Genomic DNA, 18,946 nt, shown 5'->3' on the forward strand with positions numbered 1-18,946 from the left:
GTCTAGCTGATGTTCATTCTTAGGTTAAAACATATTTGAACCTTAAAAGCAAAATTGAAAATATTTAAATTAGGTCTACCAGCCATGGTTAGAGGAAACTATAGGAAATACTCTTTAAAAACTGTTTACTTTTACATTTATTTATAATGCAGATACAGAAAGGCTAAGAACAGCTCTAGGTTTTTAGATTCCAGAAACAAGCAAACAACAACAAAGTAAATAAATAAAATAAACATCAAAAGTAAACAAAGGAATAGTGTTTGAAAGTAGGACTATTTAGGAAACTAATATTTTAACAAACAAATAGACATTAAAAAAACACTTGCATTGGTTACTTAAAATTCTGAGTGTTTGTGTCAGGAACATCTCTGATGTATAGAAACCAAAGGGTTCTTGATGCTTACTGAGGACCACCAAAACCCAGAGAAATGATGTGATGCATGAGGCTAATTATTGACAGGCTGTGTCAAACACTTGTGCCTGTAAGTAGGGATCAGTCCTTGCTCTCCAACATCCATTTCAACATTTCTCCTGATAAGCAGCCATTTTTGGAATGATTATTTTTACAATAAATGTGATTTTTCTCATTGTAATTAGATTTAGACTGTCTCTAACCACTCATATAGTCTCATTCTGTCTGCTAAAGCATCATAATCTGTTTTCTTCCTCTTCTACATATTGACCATCAGACATTTGCTTTGAAAATTATGGCAGGATAGAGGTGCCATGAGATAGACTTTGGCATGGGGATTCAGGAGTACCCAGATCCAGCCTTGGACCAGTTGGCCGTCATCCCTGTGGAATCTCTAAAGACACAATCACATAGAAAAAAAGAACAAAAAACGGATTTATTATTAATTAGCTTGGTTTCTTGCCAAAACATTAATGAAAAGCCCTAATTATTTGGTCCAAAGGCATAGGGGAACCTCACCCACTCCCAAGTCTCAAATCCAAATTGTTACAACTAGCAAACAAAAGATAGAAGGGTTGGAATAGCTGAACTTGAGCAAGGAAGGAGAATTGGTGAGGCAGTGTTGGAGAGGAGAGCGACTATAGTTGTTTTTACCACTTGGGGCAGGATGAGGCTGGAAGACCATCACAGAATAAAGAGAAAGGGGCCAGAGCTGGTTTTCATGTATCTGCTCATGGTGAACTTAGAGCTTTGACAGCATGGAGGCTTGAGGAAAGAAAAACCTTTAAAACCACAGTGTTGCTGCCTTCTAGCAGTTATCATTCAATTGGCTGTGATCGTTTTATTAACCAGTCTAGTACTCTCTTGTATGAATGATGAGGTCAGAGTAGCCTTCGTTAGAGGATAGAGAACAGGCTCTGCTTCCACCTCAAAGGTGGCCATTATTGTCTCCCTGCCTCAAATGCCCAATTATTTGGTATAATCTCCACATCTTTTTTATTATTTTTATTTTTATATGACAGCAGAATGCATTACAATTCTTATTATACATATAGAGCACAATTTTTCATACCTCTAGTTGTATACAAAGTATATTCACACCAATTTGTGTCTTCATACATGTACTTTGGATAATGATGTCCATCACTTTCCACCATCATTTCTAACCCTTGCCCCCTCCCTTCACCTCTTACCCTTCTGCCCTATCTAGAGTTCATCTATTCCTCTCATGCTCCCTCTCTCTATCGCACTAATAATCAGCCTCCATATATCAAATAAAATGTTCAGCATGTGTTTTCTTGGGATTGGCTAACATCTATGGATTTTCTTGATTTACTATATAGTAACTTTATCAAAAAGTAAATAAAATTCATTTATTCATGTATTCACTTATCCACAAATATATTTTAGAGCCAATTATGGCTCTCCTGCCTCCTCCTGGAGTCTTCATTGTAGCTGATAATTTGATCTCAAATCACCTCTTTCCTTTTTTGTGTTCTCTTCCATCCAATCAGTTGCCCTATTGCCTCCTTCATTCTGCTGTTATTACTGTGGTAGTGTTTGGGTTCTATAACAGTTTCCTAACTGGTTCTCCACTTCACCATCCAGTGATCCATCTAAACCACACAAGTTGGAGAATTTTACTCTCCTACTGACAGTCCCCCAGTTGTTTTTCACTGTAGTCAGGATTCAGTCCCAGTTCTTTCTGCATTCATCTCCAACTTCATGGCTTATACTATTTGTCTGGGTTTTTTCCATTCAGAACACTGAACAGCTCGTAACTCTTAGTACACGCTATTCCCCCATCTCCCATGCCTTTGCTCAGTGCTGTCTCTTGAGTGGAATGTCAGCCCACACTTCTGTTGCCATGAGTATTAAATAACATAGTACAATTAAAGCACATAGAGTAGAAGGTGGCATATTGTACATGTCCAGTGACTGTTGGCTCTGAGAGCATTTAACCCAGAGGTTAAAGGGGCTGCTCTGGCTTAGATATGAAGTATCCCTCAAAAGCTTACCTGTGAGACAATGGAAAGAATTTTCAGAGATGAAATGATTAAATTATGAGAGGTGTAGTTTAATTAGCAGATTAATCAACCAATATGGATTAACTGAGTGGGAACTGTAGGGAGGTAGGGTGTGGCTGGATGAGGCAGGTCACTGACGGGGCTCCTTTGGTGTTTATATTTTGTCCCTCATGAGCAGAGTGCTCTCTCTGCTTCCTGTCATATCCTGAATTGCTTTCCTCTGCCATGCTCTGTGTCATGCTGTTCTGACTCACCTGGGCCCAGAGGTATGGTGTCAGCCATCTATAGACTGAGACCTCCCAAACCATGAACCCCTAACAAACTTTCCCTCTTCTAAACTGTTCCTGTCAGGTCTTTTGATCACAGTGACGAGAAAGCTGATTTAAACAGGGCAGACTGTGAATTCAACGTGACTTGTGTTTGGAAGGCTATGAATCACTTAACAACCCTTGGCTTTCATTTATTATGATATACAAGGGAAATAATAATCATACCTATCTGCTTGGATGTTACGAAGATTAAATAATATATACAAAAGGCTAGTGTAAGGTTTGAGAATAAGTTCTCAACTAGTATTAATTACTATTCTTGTTGGGCCTTTAGATTTAGTTGAGGTAGGATCCCCTCTGCCTATTGCTCTTCTCAAGCTGAGTTATTGGGAGGTGCTCTTCTTCAGTGCTACATAGAGCACTTCATTCATTTATTCACTTAACAAAATGTATTTATAAGACACTTAGCAGAAGCCATGCCTTCTGATAGCCCTATTTGTGTTCCTATTTCTATCTTCAAGGAAATCCCAGGCTGGTGGAGAAGGTGAGGCATTGATGTGATACAAACAAGACAACAAGTACCATGATGAAAAGCACACCGATGTGAAGGACAAGACTCAATAGTTAGAAGTGAGCACTGCTGTCCCCAGGTCCCCATCACTACTTTGCCTGTCTTCCAATTGAACAATGAGAATTGTTAAAGATTTTCACTTTCTGTTTCAACTATTCCAAGTTATCCTTGCAGATATGACCTTCCTTTTAATCTCCCCCCTGGTCCTCATTTTTCCTTTCTCTTGAATTTGTGCTACCTGCCGGGTGTCAAAAACTCAAATCCTGATTCACAAACGAGGGCCAATGAAGTACCAAAAGTGAAGGACACAGGCACAATGGAGACTGAGGAAACTGGCAGCCCTGTGTGCAGGGACACGTGGTGAGCCTCCTTCAGACAGTGTCACTACCAGGGAAGGCAAAACATCCAGTATTTCAAAACGACCTCCAAATTGTGATTTTTTTTTTTTTATGTGGAAGCTCCTAGTTTTTAAATGTGAAAATAATTCATTAAATTCCCCAAATAATATATGACTCCAATGAAACTCATTTGTAAGCTAGTAATTGGTTTGAATTATTTAAATTGGTAACTTCAGCTGAGTATTTTTCTTTTCCCTTAACATTTATTTTGAAAATTTTCAGTTCTACAAAAAGCTGAAAGATTTATAAAATAAACATACATATACTCTTCATCAAGATTTACCAACTCTTTCCATATTTTTTTTTCTCTTTCTCAAAGACCTTTCGTGTGTGTGTATGTGTGTGTGTGTGTGTGTCTGTGTTTTATTTGTCCTTTTTAGGTATACATGACAGTAGAGTGTATTTTGACATATTATACATCCATAGAGACGGAGTATAACCTATTCTAATTAGGATCTCATTTAAAATACATTGCAGATACTCTTACACTTCACACTAAGTAGTTCATAATGTATCTCTCAGGAGTAAGACATGCTTTTATATGATGATATCAGCATGAACATTCATTTAACTATGCATTTACTTACATAATTGATACAGCAATTACTTTCTTAACTCACACAAGAATTTTTATCTTCTTAGCTAATTTCTAGTGACTAAGGGGTACCTTTCTAATGCCACTGAGGCAGAAACCTCTCTTTTCTGCATCTGTGGGAAAATTGCACCCATTTGATTCCTGACGATATGATCTATACAGGAAAAATGATTAATGCACATCAATACAATGATACGTTTCTTCCTTTCTGTACCTCACATTATGTGTGTATATCTACAGGAGACGGGTGTATGTGCATTATTCTGAATCCTTGTTCCTATTGTTTCTTCCAGAGAATCACCAGAGATCATTCCTTCTCCATGATCATTTTTCCCTTTTGTGACAAAATCTTTTATTTCCTCCACAGAATGCCTTGTTTTGTCTTTTTAGCTTACCTTTTTCCCCTTTTCTTATTAAATTTCATTATAAAGCTTTTGTGAAAGGGTCCATTAAAATGCTTTGCTTACTTATATTCTCAATTTTTCTTTGTTCAAATGTCAACAGCTTAAGGAAAGAAATAAAATTCAGATGAATATTTTAAGGGATGCTTGGAAAGAGAGGGCTCTAGGCAAATCTCACAGTGTCCATGTTGATAAGAGTGAGAATGTTTAAGGTACTCTAAGTCTCTGCAAAAATATTCAGTAAGTAAGTGGAAATATGCCCATAAATAAAGGAAATTTCAGAGATCCAGCATGACCAACAGCTTGCCACAGCTGGAGTTGTAGTGGATGAAGTTCCTCAATAATGCCATCCCAAGAACTTTATGATTATGTCCTATTGATGCCTAATATGCAGACTTTGTAGTTGATTATGAAAGATACCCATGCTGTCAGAAAAGACAGTACCCATTTGGGTTCTGCCCCCTTGTAGACCACATGCTGAAAGTTAAAAGAAAAATAATGAAAAGCTGTTAAATAATGAAAAATAATGAAAAGCTGTTAGGTAATGCTCATGAACACATTGGGGCTCCACCTGATGCAGTGGAAGCTCTTCATAAATAGTTTCAAGTCCAAATGGAATTCTCCTTAAGTTACTCTTCAAGTGCAATAACAATTAATACCCACGAGGAAAACTCAGAAGCTTCCAGATTCTTGCAAATCTTTCAAAAATTTAATTGTATTTTATTTCATGTGTGCTTTATTATGCTTTTGTGTGTGTGTATGTGTATGTGTATGTGTGTGTGTGTGTGTGTGTGTGTGTGTGCGTGTGAGAGAGAGAGAGAGAGAGAGAGAGAGAGAGAGAGAGAGAGAGAGAGAGACTTTTTGCAACTAGAAATACTTTAGGGAATTTTCAAAGTGTGTGTTGCTTTCGATATTTGATTTACAAGGACATGCTATTCCTTATCTTGTATGATCAGAATCATAATCATCCTTGTCAACATCATCATCTTCATCAATATTGTCATCATCATCATTATAGCTTTTATGATATAATGTTTTACAGTTTTTAATAACCCGTCTTGTATAAATACCTGATTTGATTTTCATACTAGCTTTTTGAGGTAAACAGTAAATTTGCTGTTTTTTCTTATAACAGTTTTTTCTTATAAAATGATATTTACACTTATTGGGATATTAGGGCTAGTTACACATGTAGCATCTACCAAACTTTTGATGGTCTGGTCTTGCACTACTGACTTTATTAGTTTCCTGTGGCTGCTATAATAAATTACCACAGACCAAGTGGTTTAATATAATATCTCTCATAATTCAGGAGACTAGAAATCTGAAACCAAGGTGTTGGCAGTCCGGTGCTCCATGGCAGATTCCAGTATTTCTTCTGTCTCCTGGGGGCTGTCAGCAGTTCTTGGCTTGTGGTTATAGCACTCCAATCTCTTCCTTCATGGTTACATGGCTTCCTCCTGGTCTCTGTTTTACATGCCTGTTATAAGGACACTGGCCCTTAAATTTATAGCCACCTGAATAATTTGGAATATTTTATCATCTTTGAGATTCTTAATTATTTCTGTAAAGCTAATTATATCTACGAGTTCAAAGCCAATCTCAGCAACTTAGCAATGACCTTCTCAACTCAGCGAGACCCTGTCTCTAAATAAAATATAAAAAGGGCTGGGGATATGGCTTAGTGGTTAAGTGACTCTGTGTTTAATCTCTGGTACCAATAAATAAATAAGTAAAATAAAATAATATAAAAGGGCAGGGAATGTGGTTCAGTGATTATGCACCCCTGGGTTCAATCCCTGGCACTTCTCTGGCATGGCACCGACTCTGCAAAAACAAAAGAAAACAAAACAGATCTCTAAGGCATGGCCTACATTCGGCCAATTTTGTATTCTCCTGAACTGCTGCTCTCTGCTCCACAAATATGCCCCAGATTTTTCCAACTTTATACTTGTTTAACTTCCTCAGTGTATATAAATGATTTTCTAAGTTCATAAGACAGTGAAATCACAGTGAAATCGGTTCTTTGGTGTTTTAACTTTTTGGTTCAATGCTCTTTTCAATAACTGCATTATTAACACAATTTACTTTATGAACAAAATAGCACATTTGAAAGGTCTGCACATATACACTGAGAGTAATATTCCTCACTGGGATTGCATGTGTGGCTATTCATGTTTGCCTATGGAAACAATGGACAGCTGAATAGGTACAAGGTAATTGGCTAAGAGTCTGGACTGAGCCCCATGGATAGGCTGCTTGGGTTGAAGTCCTGTTTATCCCACTTACTGGGGTGTGGCCTTGGATAATGTACTTTAACTTTACATGTCTCAGTATCCTCAACCATAAAAAGGGCTTAACAGCAGCACACTTCTGATCATTAAATGATTTATATGCAATAGTGGCAAGAAGGGTGTCTGGCCTGAGGAAGCATGAGCTTCATCACCTTCAACAACATCAGCACGACTGTTATTGTTATGTGAGTATGTAATAAGATGCAGGTTGGTCTTTGAAGGTAAGGTTTTCTATGGCTTAATGTGGAACACACAGGTACAATTTTAGGGGTTTGATCATTCTGTTTATAAGTTAAGAGAAAATGCTAACTGATGCTGTAGAAAGAATCCTGGAACTAAAAATGGTACTCGATGTTCTCTTTAAAAAGTATAGTAACAGTTCCTTTTTCACTACTAAGTCATAAACTGTCATATTTTGCATTTGGCTGCCTTCCTTGATCAGGGATGTGGAAAAGTGGTAGAATGACATCTGATTGTTAAATAAAACTATTTATGAATACTTTATATTTCTCTTACATACACATAGTAGTGGCTTCTTTCCTAACCAAAGATCTGAAGTGATCCCCCATCTTTTGATTTACTGTAGAAAGTAAGTAAAACATATCAGTAGAGAAGAGATCTGCTATAACAGATCTCTGAAGCATGGTCTGCATTCAGCAGATTTTGAGAAGGATAATGTTGATTACCCAAGCAGTACTAAAATGGAAGGGACAGTAAGGCTACAAGCAGAGGTCAAGGAATCAGAAGCATTTGGTCCAAGTAGAGGACCTGGTGAGAGGCTGACTCAGAATTTCCTTGCAGAGGGAGCTTATGGAACAGGGAATACTTTGTTGGACTGCTTTGCATTCTTCTGAAGCTTGTTAATAAGGCAGCCTGGAAACATGGGCCTTGAGGCAGTAAAGGAGCTGCTACAGGATGGAAGGGACTCAGAGGCCTCTTCAGTGCTTTTGGAAAAGGTTTAAGCTATAGGCTCTCAGCAGTGTTGCATAACTTGTCCACAGGCCTACAAACAATACAGGCCCATGCCGAGTTCTTTTCTGAAAGCCAAAACCACTCTGAGAACAGCAAGATTTTTTTCCAAACTCATCTTGGAAGTAGAACCTAACCTGAGCTGGCCTGAGATTATTTATCATTTCTGCTAAGCATATGTATTAGTTTTCTAGGGCAGCGATAACCAAGTATCACAGATGGAGAGGTGGAAAACAATGGAACTTTATTTTCTCATAGCTTGGACTGGAAGGCCAAGATCAAAATATTGGGAGTTGGTTTCTTCTGAGGCTTTTCTCCTTGGGTTGTGGATGGCCTGCTCCTCTATGTATTTCTATATGGTTTTATCTCTTGTCTTGTCTGTGTCCTAATTTTCTCTTTTTATAGGAATACCTGTTAAACTGAATCAGAGCACACTCTGATGAACTCATTTTAACTTAATTACCTTTTTAAACCCCATTTTCAAATATAAGTCACATTCTGAGGTTACTAGGCTAGGGATTCAACAAATGAATTCTAGGATGATTCAATTCAGCCTTCACAATGTGAATACTAGTGTTTCCTGCAGAGATATTGTTGTGTTTGATTATGGCCCGCACGGGGAATGTGGTGGCTTACATGTTATATATACTCTGTTATTTTTTTCACATGTTCCCAGTTCTGAACCTCAAGGCATCTCTCACCATGTGGGTTACAGGAAAGCAGTAGTGGACCTATAACAGAGTTGAGATTTCAACCAAGGCCAGGCCCTTGTTCTGGCCCACAGTACTAGATCGGAGGATGAGGGGATGACATAAACAGACCTCAAGGTCCTCCTAATTTTTAAAATTTCATTGACTCTATGACAGTGAATAGAGTTGACTTTTAAGTAAATTACTACCTCCTAAAAATCACTAGCATACTTCAAGACTTATCCTTGTAATTGATTTCATCTAATGGGTGATTCTCAAGATAGTGCTGCAATATATGGCCAAAGGAACAGGCCCTGAATATTTGGGCAGGACATTCTGGAGTCCCTAGTACCTGGAGCATGGTCTAAAAGTATGAGGTTGGTGCTAGAAGGTTCTCATGCCTGCCTTGCTCTGTGAGGATGGATCCTTCTGGAACAGAAGCCAAGGGTAACAGTGCCTAACAGGCAGGGCTTCATTTTAGGGTTTGCCTAGGGAGCAAAGAACCAAAGGAATCCCACTAGGAGATAAATATGTTGAATTGTAAAGTTTGTGGGGCATGAAGTGCTGTTTTTCCCTTTTTTGTTCTTGCTTCTGGAGAAGTCTGCCCTTGAGAACTAGTCCTCAGGAGATATGAGAGGCACAAAAATTCTTCACTGTTTCCAAGTCAACACAGAATTCAAAATAAAACATAAAAAATCTCTTTTAAGATTTATTTTAGTAAACTTTGAAGAATTGGTTAATGCCATATGAGTTCTAAAGTTTTTGACTTTTAAAATAGTAATTGCTGTTCTAGGGTCTGAGACTTTGAAAGTATGTTTTGATACCAAATGTTTCATTAAAAATAAAATCTAAGAAGAAATACCTAAGAGAATGGTGCTCACTTATGTTTGATGTCTTTTAGCAAACTGAGAAAAGAGAAATGTTCTCCTAGTTTGGGGAAGATTTCTTTTTTATCAGAGTTCTGTTGGTTTCATTATGTTAGGAATTTCTAAGGATTCTTCAAACACGTAGTCAGATAGTTCTAAGGAGAGTTGCATGTGAAGGACATGGAGTCTTTTAAGAAAATTTGGAGCTGTTGACACTGATGTCCTATCTTCTCTGAGCTTTAGTAACGCCCTCAGTGGGTAGCACCTGGTAATTGGAAACACAATCATTAGATTCCCAGAATCAAGGTGGAAAACGTTGGAAGTTCAGAACAAAGGGTGGTCACTGATTTCTGCATGTTCCCATGAGCTGGATAAGAGCCCTGATTCTAGTTCCAGAGGTTGTGTGACTCTAGTTCCAGTGATGGTGTGGACGATGAACTAGACTTGTTAAGTTTACCTCTGCTTTCTGTATGCCATGGAACCAGCATAAAAATATTGCAAAGGGTGGATGTGTGAAGAAGGACATGAGGGATTGGACAATTCCTTCTGCGGTAAGATATGCTCAGGGTTCAGTGGTCAGTGCAGAGGAATCTGCTGTCTGAGAAAAGCCCAGAACCAAGAGTTAGCTTCAATTTATGCAAATAAAAAATTTACCCTCTTTCTCATAGGGAAACACTTGCTGTGCCACACAGTGTCCTCTTTTTCACAGTCATCAGGCCAGCAACAGGCCTGGTCACCACACCTCTGAGAACCAAGGCAGGAACCTGGGTTGTGCCCAAGTCCATTCTTGAGCGTCTTTGTGTCCTGGCAGCACCATTATAGTAAAGCCAAGACAAAGCAAACCTTTTGTGGGTGTGCATCTGGTTCAAAGACAGCTCTGCATAACCTCAGATCTCTATTTTTGACCTCATGGAGGCCTTCAGTGGGCATGTGCCCTTGAAAGTCCTGCCATATTCAGAGATGATTTTGATTTGTTTCTCTGGGAAACTCAAAGTTAAGTATTTACAGAAGAACAGTGGATCCTGTAATTTTACTTTGACTCTTCAGATTTTTTTTTTAAACAAAGTGGGAGGAGCGTTTCTATGCATTGCTGCATAACACTCAGGAACTTCAGTGCGCTACTTGGTAATTTCAAGGTAGAATTCTGCATCTGTATGAGGAGAATCAAAGTCTGTGACACTGAACAACCACAATGCAATTAAACAGTCAAGATACACTCATAAAAATTAGCAGTATAATGCCCTGTGGAATAAAATTGGGACATGTGAGGGACAAACAATAGGTGATATGGAGCCTTCAGAGGGGAAAAGCAGGTTGAAAGCTGGAGTTGTCCAGGGAAGTCTTTTGGGAATGCTGAGGTCTGCCTGGAACATTGAAAGTGGGAGGGAGCCTGAGTGGGGGAAGAGACCCTCTTCTGATGGGCAGAACAGCATGAACCAAGATAGGAGGTTGACTGAATAATGCTGACTGGAACCAGTGATTGACCAGCCAGACTGTGAAAGTCTTTATCCTTAGAACTCGGTAATGTAGTCAGCCGCCCTTCAGGTACAGTGAGAGACTGTTGGTTTATCTTTTGAAGTATTTTCAAGCAATTTTCCGACTCCAAAATTCTTATAATCAGAAAACTGCCACCAGCAGGTTCTAAGCCATAACTACCTCCTCTGGCCTCTGGATCTGTCATTACTCATGCCTGCAGAGTGGGAGAATGGACCGCACTGACTCCTGTGTGGTTTCACAATTTCTGCTCTAGCCTCTGATCCATGCCATACCCTGAGGGATCCCTTTGGACAACAGCCATCCTGTTGCTCCCAAGAGCAAGAGGAATAAGGGGGGCAGGGACACAGGGAGACTTGAATGAATTTCATCCTTCCATGCAGCATTCTTCACACTGATGTCTTAAGCAATAATTTTTCCTATGAAATTGGAAATTTGCCCTAAAAAACACATTTCTTTGGTTATATAAGTGGTAATTAGATTTATTTGAAGACTTTGCAGTTCACAGTGGTAAGTGCAATAACATGTTATCTGATCCCAGTGTCTAATTGCATGGAAGGCAATGAAGTCTCCTTATGAGAAATAACTCAGGAAAAAGTGCATCCTAAAATTGGCTAATTCAACTCGGTTATATTATCATTTTAATGTTAGAATAAACAACTTTGACTTCTGTGTCCTAAAAGGCTTTTTCCAAGGGCACAATATATCTAAATAACTTCCTGCTGAAAAATAACTCAAAATTAATAAAACAACTTCCTTACTGGAAGAAGATTTATCTAATTGGATATGTATCATGGTCCTTGTACTTGAAGAGATATTATAGAAAATGCTGCAAATCACACTACAAAAGAAAACACAAGGGGTTTCCTGGGTCAAAAATCCTCCTCATATTTGTTTCTAGATGCTGGTTCCCAGTGTCCCAAGGAGCTTTGTCTTTCAGTAACAACACAACGTTTGTCCCTGAGCTGTCTTGGTGAGACAAAAATCAGTATTTAGTAAGGAAGTTTCTGCCTGGCCATGATGGTTTGGATCTGGAGTATCACCCAAAGTTTCACACGTTGAAGGTTTGGCACCAATGCAGCAATGTTCAGAGGTGGGGCTTTTGGAAATGATTGGATTATGAGGGCTCTAACCCCATCAGTGGATTAATCCATTTGATGTGTTAATAATTTGAATGGTCTACTGGGAGGAGTTGGAAACTGTAGGTGCACCTTGGTCGAAGGAAGTAGGCCCCTGGGAACTATATCTCCTTCCTGCCCCTTCATCTCTTTCTCTCCCTCTGCTTCCTGCCTGCCTTGAGTTGAGCCGCTTTTCTTCATGGAACACTTCACCATGATGTTCAGTCTCCCCTGAGGGAGCAATGGAGCCAGCCAACCATGGATTGAAGCCTCTGAAACAATGAGCCAAAATAAACCTTTCCTCCTCCAAGTCATTTTTTCTCAGGTATTTTTTACAGCAATGAAAAGGTGACTAACACTCTGGCCAACTCAGTAGGTCATATGGATATTTCCTCTCGAGCTATCTTAGGAGGATTGGGGGAATACTCAGATTTGTCTGAATACCAAAGGAGAAAATTTCCTGTGACTATATCTTATATTTCTAGGAAGGATAAAGAACAGAAATGTGACCTTATGTGCATCTACTTTTCCTATTACCACTATCTGGAAACAGTGTCTGGCCACCTGGTTCTGTGCTTTGGGCCTAGCTTACCTCCTTCTTTACAGGGACCATACAGTCAAGAATTTCAGTTATTTCTTGTAATTGCTTTTGGTCTCCCTGACCCACTGGACTTCTGTTATTTCCACCAATGGCAGCACAGCATTCAGAGGTTAACAGCTCTGCCTTACCACTGAGTTTTTCCCTCTCTTATTCACAGGCTACTGACGGTCCACATAGTAAATCAAAAGCAAATCCTGGAGCTTTCAATGCAAATTTTACTAGATACACTGCAATGGGGGCCTTCCGTGTTGCTTGGTGGTACTCTCGCCACTCTTTTTTGAGTTTCCACACCTATGCTGCTGAATCCTGATTCTAAGGAATCTCATGTTCTGTGCGTTCTCTGAGCTTGGCCGTCTTCCTGATTCTGGAGTTATCTTGAGTCCACTTTGCCTAAGAATGAGGAATCTTCTCCCATTTTCTTCTCTCATCTTCTAATCCCAGGGAAAAATGCACTTTTCTACTTCTTCACTGATCTTCCCAATTTAGTTCTCTGGGATGTTGGCCTGCAATTTTTTTTTCCCTTTAAATTTGACATCAATGTGTTTTGCCACAGTGACTGGAATTACTTCTCTCCAGCTGACAAGTATGCTCAAGTTCCCAATAACTAAAAATAAAAAAATGAAGGAAAAAAAAAACAGTTAAAGAAACAAAACTCCCTTGGGCCCCTTGTTCCTGAGACTGCCTTTCTCTTGCAGACAAACAACCTGTTCTACACTGGCCATCATCACTTCCTTAGCACTCTCTTTCTTTGGAGTCTGGCTTCCAATCCCAAATTCCTCCCCAATTTTTCTTTCTTGATGACTGAGCTCTTATAGCCTGCAATTCCAGTGAGCCAGTTCTCATTCTCCACCTGCTTTCTCTCTCTCCAGTATGAGGCACCTTCAAATTTTAGGTGAATGGAATGCTACATGGTCTTTGTTCTCTGTTGACTTCTCAGGCCACTTTCAAAATGTGACCCGTGGTCGTCTTCCTTCTTTCCAAATGAGTAAGATCTTACTCTTTTGTTCTTTTTTGTTTCTCTTGCTAGCTCTAGTCTTCCAGAATCAAGACAAACTACTCATGTGAATCCATATGTCAGTGTTCCTTCTCTGAAAATGTCTCCAAATTCTACATCTAGCAACAACCTGTTAAATGGCTGCTTTTCGTATTGTTTGCTATGTATCTTCACCTGAGAGATGAGCTATTGACTCAAATTCAAATTTAATGATTGAAACTAAATGTGCTCCCTCTCCCAATGACTACATTAGTTCAGGCTTTATCACTGTTTATCAGGAGTACAGCAATACTTTCCTAACTGGTTGTTCTAACTTCCAAATTCCCTGCTCAGAATTCAAATATGTGTGGATGAATTTACAAGTGACCAATCATTTTGCAAACTTTGGCTCTGTTTGAAGACTTTCAGTAGCAGCTATTGCTACTAAATTAAACCTAGTCAGAACCTTTCTTTTAAACCTCTATAATGTGGATGCCACACATCTCTTCAGACACAATCTTCTAAAGCACTCTACGTATTCCCTAAGATACAGATAAAACAGCAACTCATGGCTCAATGGATTGTCCTTTCTTGTCTCCATTTCAAGGAGCTGATAAGCAAAAATTTGCAAATAAGAGCCAATTTTTTAAATGGTTAAGTGGGTTCATTCTTATGAATTGAATTTCATGAATCCAGAAATGACATCTAACTCTAAACTGTCTCTCAATACAGATTAAAAAAGAAGTTGCACAGAAAGATACACCTCTGTTATTAAAACTTGCTGGCATTTTATCATAACCATATTTTTTCCCCATCTGTGTCTTCTCTCTCACAAAGACTGTGAACTTCTTGGAGGATATCATAAGAACTTGTTCATCTTTATATTCTCTAAAACCCAAGACTGCAATAAATAATCTACATGTATTTGTTGAAAGGACACATGAATGGTTAAAAAGTGGACACTGTGTATTTTATCATCTGAAACAAAATGTCTATCATTTATCATGCAAGCTCGGTTTCCTATTCCCAAGTGAACATTCTATGGTAAATATTTGAAAGCCTAGACAAATGGAAATTAAGCTGCTCCCAAATATATCTAGAGATTACATGGCACTTTGTGATGCTTTTCCCATTTTATCTTCTAGCTTAATTTTCATCTGGAAAGCAATATCCCATGAATGGCTCTAGCAAGTTGCAGATGCCAGCTGGGAGAATTTTGTTTGCCATTTATAGCTTGAGCCATTAAGCTTTTTCATAAAATTTCCAGGTTTTTTTTTTCTTCTAGGCTGCTGATAAACTGCAAGGATACTGCATGGTGTCTTTGCCAAACAATGTGAATTAATGAGGTAAAGGAAATGTTTATCTCTTGCAAATGACCAGAGGAGTCTTGCCAAATCTCTTCAAGTTGTCTCTTCTCTCTTGGCATTTTCTTGGAAAGAGTACATCATGGTAATGAGAAGCGCATGTGATTAAAGAGAACTTTATGAACTGATGCAGCTTTATATGCACACAGTTAATGGTTTGGGGGATATTGGGAGCTGACATAGTCTTAAGACAGATCTGGCACATGTACTAAAATATGACAAATAAAAATGTCCAACAACTAAACTAGGTGTACACATCCAGTGTAAAATCTATGTGTAAGTGTGGACATGTGTGTATGTGTGTTTGTCTATATGTGAAAGTAGCTACTGAAAATAAGAAAACATTTGAGATAAAAGCTTATTCTGCTAAAAACTGACAAAGGCTGAGAACTTTAAAATTCCTGGGTGGCTGAGGATGTGCACTAAGAGCACTTATTCTCAGGACAAGAAATAATAGGTTTTCAGAGGTTTATGCTCTCAGGGTGGTTTCTTTCTGGATGGTTTCTAACTAGATAATGGACCCTTTACTTGGGGTTCACAGGAAGATGTCTTTATGCCCACCGTGCCTTCAACTTTTAACACATTCATGACTGTGCAAAACATGCTTCACTCTTATTTCCTAAATGAACACAATCGTCCTTTGGAATTCGTGGGGAATTGGTTCCAGGACCCCATGTAGCTAACAAAATGCATTGATGCTCAAGTTCCTTACATAAAATCATGTTGAATTTGCATATAATCAGTGGGCATCATCTTGAATACTTTAAATCATCTCTATACTGTTTATAATACTAATACAGGTAAATGCTACATAACTAGTTGTTACGTTGTATTGTTTAGATTATAATAATGAGGAAAATATCTGTACATGTTTAGTACCGATGTGATTTTTTTTCTCAATGATTTTGGTCCATAGTTGGTTGAATCTGCAGATATGGAACCAGCAGAAATGGAGGGTCAACTGTAATCCTGTGTGCAGTTAAAAAATAAAATCACCTCTAGTCTAAAGGATGTGGGGCAAATGAAAGTCCTTAGATGGTTTTATTATGCAGTTTGTTGGGTACTATCAGTCCCAAGTCACCAGAACACATACTCTCATTCTCTTTAGGACTTCATTTTGCTTTTACATTCTGTGCATCAAATTCTCCCTTATCCTACCATTTACATTTCCTTTCCTTTATTCTCCTTTGTTTCCTTTGTTTTTGATTATATAATTCTGGATGCCTAGAAGTTAATGTGGCTTGTTAAATATTCTCTTCACAGACCCTGGAGCTCTTTAGTGGAAAAGTGCCATATATGTCATTTAAATAATGATAAGGAATCAAATTTCGCTCTGTGCTTTTGCCTCTCTCTGGTAATAAGTTATGTAATAATGCACTAAATGATCAATTGGCAGCCTGGTGTGGTGAACGCACTTCTCTAAGTGCCTCATGAACGCACTGGGAGTGGCTTAGGTACTATGAAGAATAAAACTCAATAATACGTGTCAGCACAGATCCTCTTGAGAATTCATGTCCTGAGAAATTTCAATAGAAAAAATCTAATTTCACATCCACAATGGTATTTAATTTGCATTCAAAGTGGGATACTATTCTGGTCTGGCTGCTCAAGGAAAGAGTGCACAACTCAAGAAACCTTTTAAGTTCTTAATTTTTGTTCATTTCTCATTACCAGAGACACTAAATTCATGGCACTGCCTGCAAATACAACCCATTTAAGAGCATGAATGTTCTTGTTGGTGCCTCTAAGACCTATTTATAGCCCAGAATCACTAAAAATATCCCTTACCTGGAACACAGCCAAGGAGTTCCCTCAAACTGCTAATATCCTGATTTTTCAATCTATGTGGACAGAAAAGCAAAACCTGATTCCTGTCATGCCTTGGTATTCACAATACCCAATATAAGGAACAATTTATGCCCATAAACTATTTACAGTTTTTTTTAATATTTTTTTTTTTTTAGTTATTGGCAGACACAACATCGTTGTTTGTATGTGGTGCTGAGGATCGAACCCGGGCCACACGCATGCCAGGCGAGCGCACTACCGCTTGAACCACATCCTCAGCCCTATTTACAGTTTTGTTGAGAAAATGCATATGCAGGTTTTAAGATAATTAGTAAATGTCATAGTAGATAATAAAGTTCAGGGAAGGAGGAAAAAAATAGACTAAAGAAAGATCTGCATAGGCTGCAACTATCAAAGGGAAGCCTCCTGAGGATGGTAGGACTTGACCTTGGCCTTGAAATCAAGGAGACAGTGTGGCATAGCAGAAAACTCAGGAATGCTGGGAACAAATTGGCCTTGTTTGAATTTTACTTGGCTACTGCATTAGTTAGCTTTGTGTTGCTGTGACCGAAATGTCTGACAAGAACAACTTAGAGGAGGAAAAGTTTATTGGGATTCATAATTTTAGGAGCTCAGTTCATGGTTGTCTGACTACATTGTTCTGGGGGATAGGGTAATGTTGGAACATCATGGTGGAAGGCATGGAGGAGGAAAGTTTCTGAGTTCATCACAGCCAAGAAGAAGTGGGTGGTTGAGGGAGAAGAGAGGAAGAGAAGAAAAAGAGGAACCATGTACAAAATATAGTTCTGAAGGGCATGTCCCTTGTGATCTACTTTTTACATCCATTTCCCACCTGCCTATAGTTACCACCTAGTAATCCATTTAAATTATTAATCCACCAAGTGGATTAATCCACTTATTACGTTACAACTTCATAATCTAATCATTTCATCTATGAACATTGCTATATTGCATCGTATGAACTTTTGGGTGGGACACCTCATATGCAAACCATTACAGGCTGTGTCACCTCAAACTAGTTGCTAAATCTCTTTGAATCTCATATTCCCTGAAAAACCTATGCAGAGATGGATAATAGTACTATGCATTCACATTGAATTAGATGAAAGAGTGTGGAGAAAAGGTACCTGATAGAGTTGAACAAAGGTGTAGAGCACAGAGAACAAGATCTATGGGGTGGAAATGAGGCTACTGATTGGTTAGAGCAAAGGTAATCTGGAGAGAAGTGCAAAATAAGGTGAGATTATGGGAGGAAATAGAAAATGGATAGGACAGATATTCTTGAATTATTTCTGTTAACCAGAAGACTCAGAGCACTCAATTTTCTGATATCAGGAATTTATTATTAAATTTGTTACTCTCCTAATTCTATTTCACTCTCAGTTTTGATGTGACTTCTTGGGGAAGCTTCTTCTGATTTTTCAAGCCTATATTGCATGTGTGTTCCTGTTATGGTGCATCATAATTGCTTTTTCTCATGACCCCTGTTGATGATGACTTATACTGTGCCCATTTTATTCATTGTAATATTCTCAGCACTTTGCACAGAACTTGGCATAGAGTAGGTGCTTAATCAATACTGATTGGTGACAGTAAGGAAGAATAGAAGAAAAGGAAAAGAGTGAAGAGTGCATAAAGGAAAAGACAAGTAATCAACAGGATAGAAATGAGAGTTTGGTCCAATGAAGACAAATGCTTTGGGGAACAGGGAGTGTAAGCTGACCTTTTACAGAAATCTTTTACATGACTTTGAGTTTTGTTTAGAACAGGCAAATAATTTAACTTTCTAATTGATTCAGTCATTCTGCAGTCATTAGACAGAAATGCATTTTTTCTTAAAAGCCCTGCTTCTCATTTCTGTAGCAGCTTTCAATGGCTTAAGTGAAGCTACAAAGAGAAAGGAAGTCAACAATTCAAATACATGTTTCTTGAAAATGAGTGAGCAACCAGAGAAGACCACTTTTAGAAATATCTGCTTTGCCTAAACTTCTACCCCTTAATTATACCATTTATCATTGATTCTAAGATGTATACTTTTCTTTCATGTTTAGCTTCTTTGCAATCAGGATGCTTTTTATAATCAATGGCATATTACA

At 38.4% G+C, this 18,946-nt stretch overlaps 1 long non-coding RNA gene across 2 annotated transcripts in view; it reads left to right on the top strand.

Moving 5' to 3' along the window:
• LOC110599479 (uncharacterized) overlaps window positions 1-3,947 on the top strand; it is a 140,902-nt gene extending 136,955 nt beyond the window's left edge. Inside the window, exons 5-6 of one of the 2 annotated variants that reach the window (XR_013424081.1) lie at window positions 3,230-3,338; window positions 3,559-3,947. This is a non-coding gene — a long non-coding RNA (uncharacterized LOC110599479). Of the gene's footprint in view, window positions 1-3,229 lie in introns of both variants that reach the window. The other variant, XR_013424080.1, reaches the window with a different exon arrangement.
• Window positions 3,948-18,946: the final 14,999 nt, after the last annotated feature.

The sequence above is a fragment of the Ictidomys tridecemlineatus genome, chromosome 7, assembly GCF_052094955.1.
Source record: "Ictidomys tridecemlineatus isolate mIctTri1 chromosome 7, mIctTri1.hap1, whole genome shotgun sequence".
Classification (NCBI taxonomy): domain Eukaryota; kingdom Metazoa; phylum Chordata; class Mammalia; order Rodentia; family Sciuridae; genus Ictidomys; species Ictidomys tridecemlineatus.